Genomic DNA, 16,127 nt, shown 5'->3' with positions numbered 1-16,127 from the left:
GGGGATGAAGAGATCGTCGTCGAAAGTGCACGCGCGCGCGCTGGCGAGTGAAAGCGAGAGCGTTTATATTTCGCCGTGGGCACAGGGAGGGAGCGGAATATCGCTCCGAAGCTAGAGAGAGAGAGAGGTGAGTTGGGTTGTATCATATATGTGCCAGTGTGGGACTATCGTCGCTCCGAAACGCGGAAAACTTGGGCAACGGCGCTTAGGACGATCATTGGGATGATGTCCATACTTGCTGGTAGTTTTTGCTGGGCTACATTGGATATAGGTACAAGCGAGAGGAGGAATTTCATCGCAGTCGTGTAGTTGTGTTTTCTCCGACACGTGTGCAGTCTTGAGTGCTTTGAACTTGATTCGGGGGTGGGTGAAATCTCATTTATGAGGATTTTGTTGGTTCATGCAGAGTCACGTGGTGTGAAACGAGGGTGGGGGTTTGGAAATTCGCTAATTTACATTGTTATTGATCGTATGTAATTTTTATGTATTTTCACTTTTACAAAAAATAACGCGCAATGTCATTACTACTAATGTCGTGTAGTAAGAAAGGCATTATGGACTTGTGATTTGTTGTGGGCTTACGATGGATGAAGGTGACTTGAACGTATGGATTGTACAATTACTTGTAGTTATTTAAGTAATATTGCGAAAAATCAAAGATATCTAGATAGAAATTTCATGGAATTTTACGTGACAGAATATTTTAACACAATTTTATGTCACAGTCTGCTACATAATTTCTAAATTATTTATTATACGAGCAAATCCTTCGTCTTACATGAAATAAACTTGAATACGCTGTAAGCCACTGTACTTTTAATGTTAATTATCGTTGTTGGCTTTTTTTTAACAATGCTGCGAAATATTTTTACATTTTAATGAGTTTCTTTTCAGATTCTCATGCATCCGGTGTGTATGTATATGCGTATGTGGTCGCACAAATGTCAATGTAATTTCTGGAATTCGCGTAAAATAATTTTACCGCCGTTCTCGGAAAAAACATCGTGAATGTTTTTTTTTTTTATGCCCACTAGATCGCTGCAATTTTTAATCGCCTTTTTTTACTGACCAATTATTCACGCCGATAATTATAATTCATCGTATTAGTTGTAAAAATAATAAGTTCGCACCCACACGATGAGAATTGAAAATCATGGTTTGTATCAATGAAAATTTTGACAGCTCCAAAAGTAAAACCTCATTGCTGATAAAATATACAATTGAATATTTTTACTGTACAATTTTTGCTTCAGCTCCCACCAAGACTATCGACTAATATTCATCTTTGTTTTCATGGTAATTATAATTGTTCAATATCTAATTCTTAAAAAAATTGTTAACTTTTTTACAGTCTTGCCATGATTACCCATCAGTCATTATAAATGAACGTAAATTGCTGAACTGTCATAGTGTATCCTCTCATAACATTTACAAAGTTTAATATGCTACGGTCAACCTCGAATGTGAGTCTTAAGCCTCTTTTAAGTAATTTATCGCGCAATATAGTAATCGATACACCAAATGAGAATGTAATATTTTCAGAGTAGACTGAGTAAAAAAATTATCAGACACATGATTAACCAGCTCAAACATCCCGAAAAAATTTACAGAATGTTCATCTCTAATTAGGTGAAAAAGCTAAGTATTCATGCACGTTGGTATTGAAAAAAAAAAAAAAAAAAAAAAAAAAAAAGGATTTTGTGTTCTCTCTCTTCTCAACACACACCCCCGCTTTTGCGTAAGCTCAGAGTCGTCGAACTTTGTTGTCAAACTGACACGTGGACGCATCCAGCGCTCAAATAAAAAAAAAAGCTCGGCGTACGGCACCACACACGGGTACACTTTTGGATGACGCGCGTGCAAGTCGAGCTTTCGTAACTCATCACGAAAAGGGGAAAGTGAGGGATTGTTTTTTTTTTTTTTTTTTTGAAATCTCAAGTTCAATCGACGCCACGCCGACAGGGACGAAAAAACGCGCGTTTTAATGAAGCCTCGCTCGTTAGCAGCTTCGGTAATAGATAAACAAGCGCAAACGTACATAAGCCGCGTGCACACGAAAGTTTCAACGCGTCGGGGGGGAACAAAAAACGCGCAACTTTGTCCCCTGGATTTTTCCAACGCGTATCGCTGTGCATTGAATTGCACGCAGGTACGATGCATTTGATCAAATTAATAAACTCCAGTCTCGGGGGATCGGTTTTTGTACACGATAACGCGTATATAGATGTGTCTATAATGCCAGTGTCATGTTTACGAGTTGATTGGAAATCTCCAGCATCGGGGAAACCCGAACAGCTCTCCTCCCGTTAGTGAAAAAATACACACTCGCCAACTCTTACGAGTTACAACGCACAAATCTACTATGTATACGCTGCCCGATTGATCCCCTGGGGTGGCATAATAAGCCCCGTCGTCTCGCGTTTCCTCATCCCGTGTACTCGTACATCTGTATCACTCGCGACAAATATTACGCGTTTACGTTTGTGCTCTCGCCGCAGCCTCGAGAAACTCGATCTGTCCGATTGTATACAGCATACATGTATCATCTTTCTTTTCTTCTTTCCGATTTCGCGTAACGCGATACTGCCGCGACGGGTGCCGCTGTCACGTGCGGGGATGCTGGGACCACGTAGCGCGCCAAAACGAGGAGTATAGGTGCGCCGAGGGGTAGCGAGAGACAGAGGGGAAAGTGCGTGATGGCTCGCCACCTCCATTGGCTCCGCGTTTGAGGATCAGCTGATTCTTTGGCGATCGAGCCCACCGAACGATTTTTCTTCGGGGATCAGGTACTTTGCCATGAATTTTTAATAAAAGGCTATTCCGTGACGTCGCTTTCTTTTTTACTGAGAGTCTGTGAAATTAATCGGTTTTTTAATACCGATGTGTGGATTTGTAGAAGATTTACTTGAATCTACTGTACGATAACTTATTTTTCTTTCATCACCCAGTAGAAATCATTATGACTTACAATATATATTGCACCGATTTTGTTTGAACTGTGATACGCGCTTTGTGTATTATTTGGTATACTTGTGTGATTCAAATTTTTCATAATGCAATGATTGCTCAGCTTGAAGTCCACAATAACAATCGTTGTGTTTGAGTTAAATGAAATGTGATTTGATCAATATTTTCGTACGAATTGTAAATATTTAGTCGACTGCTTGACACAAGAACAATAAAGTCAATGTAAACAAAGAGTAAACCTGTGGATATTTCGCTCAAAGTTCCCAATTCGTTATCTCTTATCGGTTAATCTAAAAAAAAAAAAAAAAAAAGCAACGCCTTGTCGTACCGATTTCTACACAACGATCCCGATTCATGTCATGTACCATCACCACAGGACAACCTATCACGGCTAAATGAGCGCCAAGCAAGCAAGTATATAATCTCTAAAACTCACTGTTATCGGCTGCATCGGTCAGCGCTTGTCGGGCGCATCTTCATACAGCCCCCGCTGCACCTCACGTGTTGTCTGCTTCGCACGTGTCTCGCAAAATCATAAGTTCCAAAAGAAAAAAACAACAACCAAACTACACACTTTTTCTTTCGTTTTCCTTTTTTACTCGGACAAATAAACAAATGAAAAAAAAAAATAAAATAAAAAGTATCACAAACGAAAACGATCACACTGTCGCACCTCGTGCTCCATTCGATCACTTTTCACGTCCCGAAACTAGCCACTAAGCGAGCAGTCAGTATCGCTACGATTTTGACGCACATTTCGACGACCTCCGATCGCAATCTGCATCCGTGCGATTTTACATGTGCGTGCGATCCACCGATTTTCCAGTGTCGTCGTGGCAGTGGTGTGTACAATCAGTGCGAACTTGTCGTGGACACACTTGCAGATAAAGACAAACCACCAAAACTACTTTTTCTTGTATTTTTTTTTAAATTTTTGTCAAGAAAAAACAAAGAAGCAAAGAAAAAAAACTCAAAAAAAACATTCGCCAGTAGACAATAGCGATCGGCGCTCGGTACTCTGCTCGTACTCGAGCCTACACAAATAATATACAAGATAAAAAAAAACAATAACGAGACTTTAAACGGATGCTGCCCCGTGCAACGTCCGTCCGGTGGAGCAACGGCAGCACAGCAGCAGCCGCTCCGTGGAGTGTGTGTAGTAAGACTAACACCGTACGTGCGTGCGCGAGGCTTGCGGCGCCCGGTGAGTGAATGCGCCCGTGACGTCGACCGCCCCTCTTTGGCTTTCCCTCCCTACCTCGCTCTATTTCGTCCCTTCCCCTCCATCGCTCTAGCGCCTGCCTCCCTCGCTCTCTCTCTTTCTCTCTCGACTCCTTGGCTGCTCCCCCTCATGTAGGGGTAAATGACCCAATTACTGCGCACTGAAATTTTTGATTGTACTAAATTTCTCATTTCTCAATGTTTTTCGATGTAAATTGAACCAGTTTTACTTAATCTTAATCTGCAGCATCTTGTGCGATTGAAACGACAAACATTTTTCTGTTAAGTATCTTTTTTTTTTTTTAATTTTTAATTATTTTTTTAATTATTGTTTTAGTGCTGATATCACTTGCTGGTATTACTGCGCACGGTTGTTCCCCCAATTACTGCGCGGGTATCTCCCATAAGGTTTTCATGCTGAAGCCCTAGACCCAATTGCTGCGCACCAATCACAATTAAACAATTATAAATGTCATGATGTAAAGTATGATTCTGGATTGAACGTTATTAATGTCCGTACGTGTTACAATATCCAAGCACCCAAAATTTTCAGTATATGTTTTTCTTATTTTCAGTTACCGTCGAGTGCGCAGTAATTGGTGCCTGCGCAGTAATTGGGTCATTTACCCCTATATATACACACATGCCAACGTCTTGTGCTCGCTTGCCCTCCCCAAGGCGCCGCGACGCCTTACTCCTCCTCGTTTTTCACTGTACGCCCACTAACCGGTGGCGTGTACTCTTCAGCACGCGTGCATACGTGTGAAATAAATCCATCCCCCTGTGTGCCCACCTTGCCACTGTGCCCATGAGTAATCACCATGTGGCATTTGTATCACATATATCTACAGATGGTAAGGGTACCCAAGTCCAAACTTCAACTTTCTTGTCCCCTGTGTACCATATATATGTATATACACTTGCGCAAAGTGTTTTGGGGATCAACCCCTTCGCATACCTCACGGAGAAAGAGTTGGTGGAGGTGCTGTGCGCGTGGTAATACAGCAGCGTTCTCTCACATTGGTTTCAGTCATAGAGATATTAGAATAGAGTGCGCTAATGCCTGAAAACTGCGTCAGACGGTGCGAGAGAGACAGATGCGAGAATTTCCCTCCGTCTCTCTCTGTTTTCCAGCCATTCAGCGCTTGGAGAGGGAGTAGAGCCAATCACAGCGATCGGCTAGAGAGAGACGGAGAGAGATTCTCGCATCTGTCTCTCTCGCACCGTCTGACGGGCTAACTTACTGGCAGCAGCATATCTTGCGCACTCTATTCTAATATCTCTATGGTTTTAGTGCTTTCCTACTTTTCGGAGAGCACCTCTCCCATAGCGTACCGTGGCTGCCCTCAAAAGTGGGAGAGCTACTGCCCCACTCATGCAGTAGCGCTGTTGCCCCGTATGGTGCAGTTACTGTACTAAATATCTGAGACTCCTTACATGGCAGAAGCACTCTCACTAAGCTGGCGCTGCTACCGTACCAAAAGTGGGAGCGTAGCTTTCCCACAACGGAGAGCCTCTAGTCAACGCCAACGGAGCTCTGCGCTCTGCGTGGTTCATACAGCAGCTATCTGTTATGAGATAGCATCTCTCCCAACTCTTTCTCTGTGCTCGTGCGTGCATATATGAGCGTGAGCGGGTGCTATGCAAATTTTTGCGGACGCTTCGTGCGTGAAATTGCAGGCGTGATTCATTTCGCCTCGTGCTTGCCTGTCTTTTTATCATTTGTTGCCTTCCACTTGCGGAGCTTTTGATTTTTTCGGCGAAATCGAGTGATTGACCCTTGGTTTTATTAAATTCGGAAATATTGGTGCTGGGTTGGGGACCGTACTTAGTTGTTTCGAAATTAAAGAGCAATCACAAATGGTCATTTTCTTCTAGTGAGCGTTTGACTTGACTCTGAACTGAGTTACAATGGAATCAGTAAAACAATGGATTTATAAAATTTTAATCATTTTTTATGTTTACAGTTGACCTGACGCATTTTTTTTTAACTTAAAGTAGGAAGGTTTCAAACAGTGATCAATGACTTTTCGTTGACAATTTGTTAATTTGTCTGATGGGTGAGAATGGCAAAACCATTATCGACCATTTGAGTTCCAAATTTCATTCATTAGTTTTTGGAGGTTTCGTTGTACCTTCAACTTTGTGTTTAGTAATACCCAACTTTTCACAGTACAACATTGAGGGTTGTTTTTCAGAGTCTAGTGAGTGATGTATAAAATATTTTTCATGTATTTAAAGCAAAAGTGATTTTTAGGTGAAAGTTTAACTCTAATTTTACAAAGGTAATTGTTAAAGCTTAAAACACACCTCTGAGTTTAAGTGGTTTAGTGGTTTCTGGTGTACAGTAAAATATACAGTATTCGCCTGAATACACGCACATAAAGGGTTGTATTATAAAGTATCATTTTTTAACTGCTTGATATATTTGTACTTTAAAATTTTTTTCTCAAAATAAATAATAATTCTTCAACTTTAGTAAAAGGTGTAATAAAATCAGTATACATCATAATAGTATAATCCGTAAATGGGAGGACAGAAAAAGACTCTTACATGTCACGCAAACCCTATAGTAATATCCTCCCTTTGTAAAATACATTTATCTAGTATTACATTTTCTTGGTTATACTATTACTTGAACTTGGCCATTCAAATTAAATTTCAATAGTCATAAATTTTATAGCAGTAGTACTGATCTGGACGCATATGTACATGCATGACTTGTGCATTACCTCTTCACTCCAAAGTTTTTTTAAAAATTTTTATAGTTTGATTCCTAAGAATTTTCATAAATTAAGATGTGTACAATTTTGCATTTGCAGTTTTGGAAAGAAACACTAGTAAGTTCTAGTTGTATAACGGACATTATAGGTTACGAAAAAAGTTTGAAACAATAGTACCGATGATAAAACAATATGAATTCTAAAATCTAAATCCTTTATGTAAATGATACAAATTGTTACTTGAATATTTTGAATGGCTTGAAACGTGCAGTACGACCATACAAACTATTGTTTCATATTTTCACTGTATTTTATTCGTACTATATCAGTCTCTAAACTTGGATTTCGGATGAATTAATATATATAATATATAGTGAATTAGCTGTGTCGGCAATTCCTGTCAAAATGTTTTTATTGTATGATGTAGTATGATGCTGCTGTAATTTTGTAACCTGAACGAAAAGTAACATCAATTTTACACCTTTAAATTGTGTTTAAATACTTTTTTTTAAATAATTCCCAGATTGTGAACAAAATTATTTAAAAACAATGAAAAAAAAAAATTTATTTAAATGCAAGTTAATTTTTGTACACTTTGTATGAATAAACCCATATCCATCCCCATATTCATAAAAAAATAAGCAAAAAAAAGCTCTCCAGTAGATGTTAACCCTAGTTGTGCTAGCTCCCATAGAACATGTACATAGGTATCATCATAAAAAGTTGAATACACTTCTTCGCAACTTTCGTAAAAAAACTTACTTTCGTGTTCCCGATGGCATGTGACTTCCTTGAGGTAAAACACCAACACACTTTTGATAATCACCGGAAAAAAAAACTTGAGCAAAAACTCACTGCACGACGTGCACATTGAGAAAAGCTCACTGAATTGCCGATGAATTATCTATCTGCGACACGCGCACGAAACTCACATAATATGAGAATGAGCAAGAGTTTCGACGCCTACCGCACAGCACATGCATGTGTCTTTTTACCCCAATCACACCAATAATGATGCTTTTCCATTTGCCATTTGGGGCATGTTTCGTTTTACACCCCATCATCCCTTATTTGCACCTCATATTCATGTTCGTACACGCTCCTGCTACCTGGGGGGATTTGATAAACGGTGGAGAGATTGGGGCACATTCTCATTTGCGGTGTTACATCACATTTTCCTAGAGACATTAGGACATGTGCATAAAAAGCCGCGCTTAGACGTCTCCCTTTCTCGTGGCGTAAAAAAAAAAAAAAAAAATAAAAAGAAAAAAATCACCAAAGCGGAGAAGAAGGAGCTGTTTGGCGAGCCGGTAGCTCCGACCACGCTCGCCGGCAGATGTCTGCCGTGTAAAACTTAACGTCGCGGGCGCCCATCGTCACTTGCTCGAGTCGCCGCGAAACGGAAGCGACGATGATTGCTCGCACGCACCGATACACACACACACACACACACACACACGCACAAGTAGATATATATTGATGTTGTTAAAAGGTGTGCGCAGGTGTTGCGCGATAGGACGAGCAGCCAAGATAAAGAGAGGAGAGAGACATCGGAGCGCGGAAAGAATGGGAGAGGAGAGTCCCACCTCCTTGGCGGCCACCTCCACCACCACCAGCCCGGGGTAAACCGAGCCAAGTACCAACCCACCGGACAACTCCGTCCTTCTCCTTCTTTCTGCTCTCGATCTCCTGCTTTTTCTTTCCCCCTCCGTATACTCGGCTTGGATCGTACACGAGAGCGGCGCACTGCTCTCCTCCGACGAGGCCAGCGCAGCTCCAGGCGTTTGTATACGCTATCTCTCCCTCTCTCACTTTACTTCGCGAGGGACAAATATATATATATATATATGTATAGCTTCGAAGCTGCGGGCAGCTGGTGAAAGAGCACACGGGTCCAGTGCGCTCGGTTTCCTCGGAGTCATATAAGATAAGTATAATACTCGCTTCTTTGCCCACCCCCTTCGGACTGCCGATGCTCCCAGGCGTTTATGATCGCCGGTGCTTGGCCTTGTCAACGAAATTTTACAACCCCATGGAAAGAGGGAGAGAGATGGGTAAAAGTCCAGTGTGCAGTATCTCTCGAACGCGGCGAGGGTTAGCCGATCCTGGGAAAGGGCGTACCGAGGGATGTGTCTTGATTGCACCTGCATGTGTATATTTATATACATGTACATACATCGGGCTGGTCACCCGAGGCGCCAGTTTATGGAAAAATGGCCAATGGTCTGGTTTGGTAGTACCCTTGGATGATTGTCCGATGCGACCAGTGTTTTTCAATCACTGCATCAGCGTTGGGAGGAGGTACATCTTGCGATGCGTCTCGTTTATACCGAGGTTTATACCGAGCACAATAAAATGATCGCGGTGGATGTTGGATCCCATTGGGTTCGAGGGTCATTGGTACGGATATTGTCACAAGCTATATGTGGTGAATCTTTTTTCAAAGTTGCAATTATTTCGTTGAAATTTATAATCAAATGACCCTTTTTTACATAAAAATGTTTTAATTACAATACATTTACGCTATACTGCAATTACTTTCGTATTTCAAATTGATACGTGTCTTGATTTGGAAAACCCCTTGGTTTTAACCCCTGCTCGTTTACAATTTAACTATTTATTTTGGGGCCAATGTACGAGGTTTACAAGATTACAAGTCATGACAACGGTAGCTCAGTGCAGCGACTGTTCATTATTTCGACAGCCAATCACGGAGCAGTATAAGTGAAAAGTCAAAGCGAACTGCCTTGTCATTGGCTGTCGAAATAATGAACAGTCGCTGCACTGAGATATCGTTGTCGTCGAAATACACGTCGCTGAAATGAATATTCATAGTTTTACTGCAAAATTAAAGTGAACTGTCGTTATTTTGGACCCTCTGCACTGCGAATTCAGAAAAAATGTGAACAGATGAATGGCTTGATGATGATGATACATCGTGTGCACTAAAATTTGACTGAATTTAAAGTAAAATCTGTCCCAACTATGAAGTTTCATTTGTGTGTTTTATCACTGCAACGTGGAGCAAGCAAGAAGCAGTCGTTAGGATATTAGAGGTATTACGGCCATTTAAAAGGCCCGTCGTTTAAGGGATCGGAAAAATGTTACGAACAAGAATTTCTTCGAAAATTGTAAACCAAGGATAATTTACAGATGTTTTGTTTTATGGGTAGGTATATTCATCGACGGTGGGCCTAATTGATTTTTTTGGTGATGAACGGATTGAAGGTAGTTGAAATGATTGTTTCCCACAGGTCAAAAATGCAGGTCATTCAAATTTGGAAAATCCCATGGTTAGTGTATTGCGATGATGATGTTTCTGATGAAACAAGAAAAGGCTCAACTTAACGACCGACGAAATCGTAACTACTTACATTGGCGTACCTAGACAATTTTTGACTACGTCAAAAAAAAAAAATAACAACAATAGTAAAATCATCAAACTCCGATAACTATATTTTTTTTATTTTTTTTTTATATCGGGTTACCGCGACAGCCTATTGGCCCAGTCGCCGGGGTCACCCACTCACCACCTATGTGTGGGGGGTGTATTGCCACACCCATTAAATCCTCTCTTTTTAATTGATACCATACAAATCATACCATGGGCACAGTGGAAGTATCTCCGGTGTAAAACTCCTTGTCAGTTAAGCTGACACTCTCTGCACCGGGGGGAAGTGCATCGGGTCAACTCGCCACTGTGTAGCCTGGGTCCGAAGCATCGGATCCAGGTGGTTAATTAGCATCCCCGGAGAAGCCCCATGTTTCAGGGGCCACTCCTCGCCGGTAAGGCCGGCGATCCCTGCCTGGCATCGGGCCGGCTAATCCCTACCTACTAGGCCCTAACACTGTTTCGCATTCACCCAAGCCCGAAGACCTGTGGAGCAAGGAAAAAACCCTGGAATTACTCTGAAGGAAAATTCCACGGAAAAACCCGCCCCGAAACAGCCGAGGTTACATAGGAACTTTTTTCCGGTGAAAACAGTTTTTTGAAAAAATCTGCACTCACCGGGAACCGAACCCACGTCCCCTAGAACAGCGTTGTATCAGTAGCAAGCACGCTTACCACTGAGCCAACGCCGCTCCTACTTCGATAACTATATGATATCTGTTTATTATGGTACAAATGAAATGAGACAAAATTTTCCAAAAAAAAAAAAAAAAAAAAAAAACTTGGGAGCCTTGCGTGGGAACACCGGTTATATACCTTTTACGACTCATTCAAAGTTTTGTACGGCCATTGTTTAGGGGGGGAAAAAAAAGAGAGAGAGGGAGGGAACGACAGGAGGGTATAAGTAAGATTAGCAAAAGTTTTTCGAGGCACGTCCTGGAAATTCGCATCAATGTACTCATATATACGCGCTCGAAGACGCTCACACGCAAATTCACATGCTAGACAGATTTACAAACCTTCGCCCTTCTAAATCTCCGGGGCCGAGACGAGGGAGATGTCATTATTTACCTGACCCCCGTGCGTTACCCTCCCTCTGGCCTCTTCCTTTACGATTCTCCGTTTCGAGGCTACACCTGCACACACACCTGAGATACGAGCATGCACGGGACCTCACATATCCAGGCGTAGGTGCACGCCTCCGCTTGCTCGCCACTGCGATACAAATACAAATATGTTTTTTTTCGCTTTGACATCCGTCCTTGCTGTCGTTTTTCTATTTTGCTCCCCCCCCCCCCTCGGACACGACTGTGTGTGCACTTGTTTGTCACTTGTGTGATTTTTTTTCTTTTTTTCTTTTTTTTTTTCATCCAAAAGGTAGCGCTGATAATAAGTACAGCGTAATTGTGCGAAGCTAGAAAGGTTTGTAATTAGGTATCCAGAGACAATAGGTGATTCGAGATTTCCAGGAAAAGCAGTGGAGGACAAATGCGCACGTGCAGTTTCACTTCCGTGAGTTAAATTTTGCGCGCGTGTTTCAGCGTCGAGGTGAGATTTTCGCGCGACGCCTTGTCGCTTGGACGATTGTGGAGGTTGCCTGAGATGTTCCGTTGTCTGTACTTTGTCAAAGCAGTTCTCATGCACGTTGCGCAAGTATGGAGAAAAAGACGGATGTGTGAAAACGAGTGTCTTGTAAAAAAAAAAAAAAAAAAATTTGTAGAAATCTAGGGAATCCTGATGCGGTTTTTTTAGCTGTTCCCACATTGGGGTGGGGAAAAAAGTTTTACAGGAGATTTTTTACAATTTATACACACGGTAGGGATGGGACGCCGCGCTTGGAGGAGGAATTTTTACAAGATTTTTTTTGGTAAGGAGCACCTATAACCGGATAAAGGTAGTAAAAGTGTCCTCCCCGAGCCGATCCGTGAGAGACTCGGGTGTCTTCTTTGGAGACACAAGTATCGAGGCTATGGCTTGCAAACCCTTGTGGGCCCCGTGTATGGGTACACCCAGAGTTGTAAATTTCGGCCCTTCGAAGGTGCATCTCTTTTGATGAAAGCGGCCGTTTTCCTTGAATGTTTCACAAGAAATAATAATTCGGAATCATGGGCCATCATGAAGACGTGTGTTTTTTTTGTGAAATTAGTTTTTGCTTGAAAGAAAAGCGAGAACAATTTGATGAGCTGTTATAGTGAGTTTTAAAAATTATTTTTTAGAAACAGTAAGAAACTATAATATTTTTCGGTGTGGTGATTTTTTGAAACATGCTTTTTCATTATTTTGTTGCAAAAAATATTAAAAAATACAAAGCATTTAATTTCTCCAACAACAAAAGAAAGTTAGTAATTTTTCAAAAAGCAATAGTTATTTACGTAACAAGTGCGGAAAAGACGATTTCCCGCACGAGTAGTGATTGACTCACACGAGTGCCGGAGTTGACGGGAACGAGTACCAGTTGAGCACACGAGTGCGTAGCACGAGTGTGATCGCAAGGTACGAGTTACCGTCACCGGCCACGAGTGCGAGTCTATCACACGAGTGCGGGAAATCGTCCCGCACGAGTTGCGTACAAGTTTTTTCGCAATGTGTGAGGAAAATAGGTACAAAATAGGTTTGAATTTTGATTTCCAGTGTGTAGCAAAATTTTTTCCGGTGTGTGGCAAAACCTTTTCCACACACCTTTTCCGCACACTGTGCGGCAAAAACCTTTGCCGCACACTTTTTCCACACACTGTGCGACAAAAACCTTTGCCACACACCTTTTCCGCACAGTGTGCGGAAAAACGTTTGCCGCACACCTTTGTCGCACACAATGTGGGAAAATCGATTTTCCACACTAATACCAGTGCGGAAAACACCCATTTTCCGCACACTATTGCGAAAAAACAATTTAAAATTAACAGTGAATTTTGGTGAAACCTTTAAAAATGGTACGTATAGTTCTGATATTTTTTTCGTTTTTGTACATCAATGTGCGTAATTGAAATATTTGTCCTTCTACTTCCATAGATACATGTGTGACCTTCACATGTATGTGGTCAACAACCATTTTTACATAGCCAGTTAATAATTCAATCGTAAAAAAACACGAACAATCGCTTGGTGCTGGATAATTTAGTAAAATTACAATCTTTGCAATAAATAAACAAATCAATATTGAGGTACTTCGAGCTAACGTATCTCACTCAGCATACTTTGTCTTTCGTACTTGAAAACTCTGTTGCGCATAAATAATATCGTCATTGTAAATCATAATGAACGGAGTTTTCACGCTGGGAAAAAAGTGTAAGTGGTTCGTACAACCGATGGCATTAAAAGTTTCAATTGGAATGGTGATACTTTAAATTTGCTTGCATCAATTAAAAGTCGTAGTACCTACCTGTGTATTTCAGGATTCGTTGGAGAGTACAATGTTCCCTTATTGCAATTTAACTTTTAATCAAAGAAATAAATATTTCGATTGAAACAATGCAAACTTTATTATAAGGTAAACTTTGCTCTGTTGATATTTGTAACTCCCACCGCCCTGCTCTTCACCATTGGGGGTTTTTTCAAGAACTTTGATTTTAAAACAATCATTTGCTTGATACATGCTCTTTCCTTTTGTTACTACGCTATTACTTAAATAAATACGATTGCTCCAAGATTGCAAATTCTCGTCAAAGTGTCATGAATATTATTAAACAATTCAGTTGATGATATGAAGTTTTTTTGTTACCAAATGGATTTCAACTCAGGGTAACTTAGTACTTTCACATAAGTTGCAATCTAGAATCACTGAATTTGAAAATTGTATATTTTCAGAGTTGCGACTTGAATGAAATTTTCATTGTTGACGTGTGACGTGTGGTACCATAAAGAGTTGGATGATCCCTCTCGATTGCAAGACATAAAATCCTGGCGTTGCTGATTTTTATGAAAGTCGGTAGCGTTGAAAAACAATGCAGTCCCCCTTGGGAATGAAATTAAAAACATTTACTTCAACACGTTCGTCGCGTGACACAACAGAGTCTCTTTTTCCCGGCTCATTCGGAGCCAACGTAACACGCGCTTACCAAATCCCTGCACCTGTGCAATTTTATCGGGAGCAAACAATTTTCGAGGCCCAACTCGAAACTACAACTTCCTGCAACTCGCAACTCGTCGCAGTCGAGAGATTCGTTATCGCGCGTCTGGCCGAGCCCTGCACCCCCCGAAAAAAAAGGAGGAATCGCCCAAATAAAGGAAGCAGACAATGGGCCTCCCTCTTTTTTCCCCCTACAGCCAAAGAGAAGCAAAAAAGATTGTGTAATAAAATAAAAATAAAAAAAAAATAAAAAAAAAAGAAGAAAAAAACAGGGGAAAGTGGCAAAGCGAGCCCGCGAGTCGGAAAGTTCGCAGACACCGCGGGGCCCACGCGATCTTATCGGTCCCCTAATATCGTTTAAACACCCGCACGCACGGCGAAGAGAACCAGTGTAACCCGAGCAGGTGGCTGCAGAGTACCACAGAACCACCACCACCACCAGCACCCCCCGATGGTCGCTTACCCGGTGGCTCTCGTATATATATATGTATACTCCCGCGCCCACCCGCACAAACAAGCCGGCGCCGCCAAGACGGCAAAGCTTCCTCCTTCTTTCTCTCCGGGCGGGGAGCGCGAATGTATTTTTTAATTATTGATTTTAATGATGAGCCGAGAGAGAGAGCGTTAGCGCCGCCGCCGCCGCTGGCAACGCCATCTTGGATGCTGGGCGGAGTGTAAGAAGCGGCGGCCGCTGCCCCCTCTCCCGGGGCAGCCGCGCCAGCTTTTCTCTTTTCCCGCTCGCTGCCGGAAAGTATATACCAGATAGAGGAGGAAAGAAGCAGGGGCCATGTGCCGGAGAGGAGGGAACCTACCGGACGCCCCACTACACCATCAGCCCCGCTCTCTCTTTCCTCTAGCTTTTTTTTTTTTTTTCTACTTGGTCCTCCTCTTCTTCTGTTTCCTCTTCCCATACTTATACCACTCTCGCTTCGTCTTTTCCTCCTGACTCTTCTTCTTCTATTCCACTGCCGGTGCCCACTTTTCGCGTTAGCTTTATCCGTGTTTGTATATACGTATATACATGTATACTTGTGCGCCTTTCCCCGGTGTCTCGTTTGACCCCCTCCCTGCGTGTTTTCCTTTATTCCTCCTCTTTTCTCGCGCCCGATGTGTACGGCCAAAGATAGATAGAAAGAGAGAGGAGTTTTCTCCCCCACCGAGTTTCCCTCGCTACCCCACTGGAGCAGCGGCAACTCGCGGGATAGACAGATGATAATTAAGAAAACGGCGCTGGCGCACCGGCTGTGACGCCCGTGCCCCCCCCCCCTCACGTGTGTGTATATATGAGCGAGGAGGAGGAGGTAGCGTTATATATAGCCGGAGCTCGATTCTTACTCTCCGTGACTCGCATATCGGCACTCTCCTCTTTTTCTTCCTCCAGTTCTTCTCCCCCTGTGCAGTCCTAAGCTCTCTTTCTGCTGTTCCTTTTATCATTACACCCTCTCTCGCGAGCCCGCCGCCTACGCTTCTTATTCTTTCGACTTTAATTATTGTCGCGCGGGGGGGGGGGCAGCCCTTGCATGTATTGCCGTGGCTGCTGTCGTCGTTCCTCTTCTTATTACTCCTGGCGTTACAACAACCCCGGGACGCCCGCGTGAAAAAGCGCCGTCTCTTTCTGCGTCTCCCTGATTAAATGACAGCCGGGAGGGAGGCTCTGCACCGGGGTGTTTTTTTTTTTATTTTTCCTTTGTCTCGCCACGCCGATCCCCGGAAAATTGCGCTAATTTAAAAGGTGTGCCAGTTTTTTTCTCTTTCCCTC

Source organism: Copidosoma floridanum, unplaced genomic scaffold (genome assembly GCF_036245765.1).
Source record: "Copidosoma floridanum isolate Cflo_tuat_1 unplaced genomic scaffold, Cflo_Japanese_pri ptg000019l, whole genome shotgun sequence".
NCBI lineage: Eukaryota > Metazoa > Arthropoda > Insecta > Hymenoptera > Encyrtidae > Copidosoma > Copidosoma floridanum.
Note: the sequence above shows the minus strand (reverse complement) of the source record.